The sequence below is a fragment of the Mustela putorius genome, unplaced genomic scaffold (genome assembly GCF_011764305.1).
Source record: "Mustela putorius furo isolate JIRA1106 unplaced genomic scaffold, ASM1176430v1.1 tig00003858_pilon_pilon_pilon, whole genome shotgun sequence".
Taxonomy (NCBI): domain Eukaryota; kingdom Metazoa; phylum Chordata; class Mammalia; order Carnivora; family Mustelidae; genus Mustela; species Mustela putorius.
In genome coordinates, this window is record NW_025422010.1 from 52694433 (window position 1) to 52700010 (window position 5578).

General features: G+C 43.2%; 1 pseudogene; it reads left to right on the forward strand.

Moving 5' to 3' along the window:
- Nucleotides 1-3759: 3759 nt before the first annotated feature.
- On the forward strand, nt 3760-4242 carry LOC101680126 (annotated as a pseudogene).
- Nucleotides 4243-5578: the final 1336 nt, after the last annotated feature.

Genomic DNA, 5578 nt, shown 5'->3' on the forward strand with positions numbered 1-5578 from the left:
TTCTCACAGTTTATCACTTGTCTTTTAAAACTCCTTCTACGCCCACCCTGCTGCATATGGTCACAGCTTGTTTGCAAAGAGTGCTGATCATGCTTTCAAACAAAACTGTTCCCATATGCTGTGATTCATCCCCCCCTTCCTGCCTTTGCTTCATTTGTTTTAGAATTGGAGTTTAATTTTGAAAGGGTTGCTGTGACAGGAAATGACTGGGGGAGGAAGAATTAGAAGAGGCGGATGGATGGGAGAGGAATGGTGCTTATGAAACCCACAGCCAGGATCAAAGACCGTTGGATTGGGAAAACCCCTCAAAGGAATACCAAATTCCCACTCAAGCCTTCCCTTCCAGTTTAAAGTAGAGGGATGGGAAAAACACAGACGTGGAGAGAATGCCTTCATTTCCGGAATGCATGATAGTTCCATTATTTACATTACAACTGAATCCAACATATGGTTCAGTTCCTGACCAGAGTGACATTTGGGAAACTGGAAGTGTTTTCATCTCCAGAGAATATTAATGAAACCAAGGAATGAGTTGGGTGATTGCTGATTACAGCTCAGTGCAAGACCATTTAATAGGGTAAAATGTTTGTAATATAAAGCTAACTGGGTGGTTTAGTGGGTTAAGTAAGCATCTGCCTTTGGCTCCAATCCTGATACTAGGGTCCTAGGATTGAGCCCTGGGTCGGGCTCTCAGCAGGGAGTCTGCTTCTCCCTCTCTCCTCTTCCTCATACTCTTTCTCAAATAAATTAGTTAATAAATTAAAAAAAAAAAAAACCTAACTAAGCATTCTCGCATAATTTATTCCTTCAACAAATACTATTCAGCATCCATTAATGTGCTATAGACCTATCTAGGTATTGGGGATACAACAGTGAAAAAAAATCCCTGGTAGATACCCCTGCCCTCACAGAGCTTAAATTCTAATGGGGGAGGGTGGAGAATTAAACAACTCCGTAAGAATACATATGTCAGAATTTAATATGGCTGTGGAGGAAGTAAGGGAAGAGCATAAGGGTATGTGAGTGAGTGAGGTTGGATGGCTGGTGTTTTTAGGAGTAGGTTTCATCTATCAAGTGAAGATGTAAGCCCATGGGAGGTGGGGAGAGGGAAGAGCAAGTGCAAAAGTCCTGAGGCAGCAACACACCTGATATGCTCAAGGAACATTGAGGAAACTATATTACTACGGTGGAATGTAGGAGATAAAGTCAGACAGGTTATAAAGGGGTTGAGTTAGAGCTCTGTAAGCTGGTTATGAGAATTATGTATTGTACTCTGTATGAGAAGGGAAACAACTGGAGGGTTTTGAAAAATGAGTGACCTGATCTGAATTACATTTTTTAACATCTTTTTTAAAAAAGATTTTATTTTATTGATTTTACAAAGAGAATGAGTGAGAGGGGGAGGGGAAGAAGGAAAGAAAGAATCTCAAACAGATTCTCTGCTGAGCACAGAGCCTGACGCAGGGCTCAATCCCAGGACACGGAGATCATGACCTGGGCTGAAACCAAGAGTCAGAAGTTCAACCAACTGAGCCTCCCAGGCATCTCCTGAATTACATTTTTAAAGGTATACTCTAGCAGCTGTGCTGAGACCAGACCATAGGGAGTGGGGTGGTGACAGAAGCAGAGAGGTCAGTTAGATAGGAGGCTGCTGGAATAATCCAGAGATGGTGGCGTTCTGCAATACGGTTGCCAGAGAGGAAATGGTAAAAAATAGTATCGGTTTTGGTGGCTTCTGTAACAAACAATCACAAACGTGGTGCTTAAGCCAATAGAAATTTATTTTCCCTGTTCTGGAGTTCAGAGGTCCCAAATCAGTATGACTGGACCCCACTTTATGTGTTAGCAAGGCTGTGCACTCTCTAAATTCCACCCCTTGGCTCTGGGAGCTTCTGGTAGCTACGGGCATTCCTTGACTTGTGGCCACATCATTCCAATCTTCAAGGCTGACATCTTCCAATCTCTCTCTGCTCTATCTTCACCTCCCTTTCTCCTCTCGTGGGGGTGGGGTTTGCAAATCTCCCTCTGCCTCCTCCTTAAGGATACATGGGATTGCATTTAGGTCTCACTGGAATAATCCAGATAATCTCCCCACCTCAAGATCCTTAACTGATGCCCACCCTACCCACCGCACCCCTGCTCTTTTAAAGCCATTTCAGGTAATATCCATAGATTCTAGGGATTAGGGTATAAATCTCTCAGGGAGCGGTGACAATTTTCCAGCCCACAACAGAAGTAGTAGGTCATGGATATTTCTTGAAGGAACAGCCAATGGGATTTTTTGATCAATTACTTATTGGTTGGGAGACAGAGGAGTAAAGGCAGTCCTGAGATTTTTAGCCAGAACACCTGGACCTCAGAGGAAGATTTTAGAAAGAACAGGTTTAGGAAAGAAGATAAGGATCTCTCTCTCTCTCTCTCTCTTTTTTTTAAAATATCTTAAGTTTCAAAAGTCTACTAAATATCCAAGTGGTGATGTAAGGAGGGAATTAGACATAAATCTGTATTCCTATATTCTGGAGAAGGCCTATAATTCCAAGAATTAAAAAATCTGTAAATCATCAGAGTAGGGGTAGAATTAAAGCAATGAGACAAAGTGAGATTACCTGGTATGTGCTTCTGAACTGTGTTCACTTGGCTAAACTGAAGTATATCCCAAAATCTTTTTCCTTGTATGTTTTCAGATGAGCACTGACCAAAAAAGATATGTGCATGAAATTGCCAGGCAGAAATGAGGTGGCCATCACAACTCTCTGAAGGGTGTGTGGTTCGACGCTGACAGAGGTACTGCTGAGCTCCAGCTCAGGCCCTTCTCTCCCACTCTGCATCTTCTCTGCAACTCTGCTTCCCAACTGTTGGCCCTCTTGGCCAATAGCAGCCCCAGCCCTACCACCAGACTCAGAGATAATGGCCTTCTGTATAGACTTCTCCAACTCTCGGTCCCCCAGTAGCAGGCGGATGTGCCTTTGGAAGCCCCAACTCTGTCTCCCGCCCCAGTGGTTCCTAGTTAGGAAGTCTGCTCCCATTCCTTCCTGCCCCCTTTCAGATCTTCCTTCCCAACTGTATAAGGTCTTATTCCAACAATTAATCCCAATTCTGTTGTGGTTGTGCTTCTCTGGTTAGACCCCGACTACCTATATACTCAGGGAGAGAAGCCAGAGAGGAAGAGTTTAAGAACTGAGCCCTGGGGTTTTCCAGTGTTTGGAAATCAGAGAGAAAAGGAGGAATCAGTGAAGAAAACTAAGTAGGAGTGGACACTGTAGCACCTGAAGTTTATACAATTGGGGAGAGGGTGTCTTAATGAAAAAGATTATAAATAAAAATTTTAGTTATACATTAAAATATACATTTAGAATGGGGAAAAGAGATCACATCAAATGAAATTTTTAAAAACTGCCAAATACAATAAATCACAGTTTAAATTATTTCACTGTTGATACACCTCTATAATACTTTTATCCCTACATTTTCTGGCTGCACCATTTTCGGTCAGCTCTTCATATTACAATTATTTTCTACAATAATTTCCACAGAGAAAATAGAAAAACAGTCATTCTTCCTTCTAGCATGACTGATCTCCGTTTTCCATTTATTTTTAGTTTATATGCATAAAATGCATAAAATTGGTGTATTCACACACAGGCTTCCTTGCTGTTTGTAACCCAGTTAGCAGTCTGAGCTCCACCAACACAAGAATTTTCCAAATTTGGGTGGCAGCCATGCTCTCCGAGTTGCTGTCTCCCTGCCCACGCTGCCTGGATGGCCTCCCAGAACCCTGACCTGCTGCTGCCAGTGTGGCCACCACCCGCAATCGCAGAGGAGCCAAGCCCAGCGGGGTCACTGTCCGGGGCCCCATGGGCAAGAGGCCGCGGCAGGAGCTGATGACCCCCAGGATGCCTGGTGACAAAGCAATTTCTGCCTTCCCTGGACCAGAGAAACTTTCTGAACAGGTGGGGACGATCCGTGGAGCAGCTGGCACAGTGCATGGAGACCTGAGCTACAATGAGCTCCCCCTGGAGCTCCCCGACAGCTACGCTGACACCACGCCCACGGTGAAATTCCTCACGCCTGCTACCACACCTGCCTGGACATCTTGAAGGACAAAGCTGCTCTCCATCCAGGGAACCCAACACGGATAGCCTTTTGCACACACATGCTGCTGAGCTGGGGAAAAACCCCACGGCCTTTAAGAAGTGTCTATAAGAAACCTACTTGATACAGGTCTCCAGCCAAGAACCCTGACCGTCCGGCCTCTCTGCTTGTGTTGTCTTTTTATTTTCTCCTTAAATGGTCTGTCCTTTCCTTCATTTCTATCTGGGACTCTGTATCTTAAGCTGTGGTGTCATTTTTGTGTTGTCTGTTTTTTTTAAGTTAAATCTTTGTGATAAATATATTAAATAAATACATTGGGGTTATTTTCACCAAAAAAATCTTCTAACTTTGATTTTGGACAATCCTTCTTTTTAAAAGGATTTAAATTATGCAGTACATATATAATTGCTTTCTCTTATATTCCTGATTAGGAGAAAACTTCCAATTTTGATAAGGTATCAAAGAATTGAATGTCACAGGAAGAATGTATTATTTTACACATCTGGTGGTAAGGAGGATTTTTCCAGACTGCTTTTCAAACTTTCTCTTTTACTCTCATGTACCTCTGGTGCTGTGTGCCAGGAGACAGATACTTTAATATCATGATTTGATTTCTGAGTAACACTTGTGTGTCTTGATGCCAGTTAAGTCAGCACACTAGGCAGTAGGAGCATTTTTCAAAGCCACTCCTGCACCAGGGGGATAGAGATAACTCTGATTACACAAAAGAAACTACAAAAGAACACAATATAGCCCACTAAACCCAAACTAAAGGTATCTCCAATTCAACTTCCTCTAAGCCCCATCACCAAAGGGCTTGTAGCCATTCCAACGTTCCAAATACCACCAGCCACAAAGGGAAAATTTGAACTTTCTAACCTGGAAACTTTCAAACATATACACGAGTAGACTGTATGGTGCAGTAAATTCCCTATAGTCTCAGTAGTTGGGCTGAAGCAGAGCTTCTAGCACATTCTATGAACAAGTTTGCTCAATCAGTTTAAATAGGCCACCATGGCAGGATGCCAAGGCCAGGTACCTGTCGATATTTGTTTGGTATATCACCCATTCTAGAAATGAAGGCCTGATTCTGAAAGGCCAGATTCCAAATCAAGCCGTATAAACCTTAGTTTTGTCATTTTTTCCCTAAAACATAGCCACCTGTAATGTTAAGAAATTTCACTGTGTGTATGTGTGTAAGAAATTCAACCATCTGTATGAAAAGTTGTGTAGAGAACTTCTCTCTACTAAAGGCCCAAACCCTTATCAACCACCAGCATTTGTGCCCACAGACCAGCCCCTGAGAGTACGGATGAACCCTGTATGGGCTCCTAACTGAGGTGAGCACAGAAAGAAGCAAAGCCACTGATGAGAATATGCAGCTACCCAAGGCCCCAGCTACTCCTCTGGCTGAAAAACCTCCAGGTCATTTTCACTTCCATGTCTCGCCAAGTCCTGGCTCTGGCCAAATTTCGACCATTCTCCT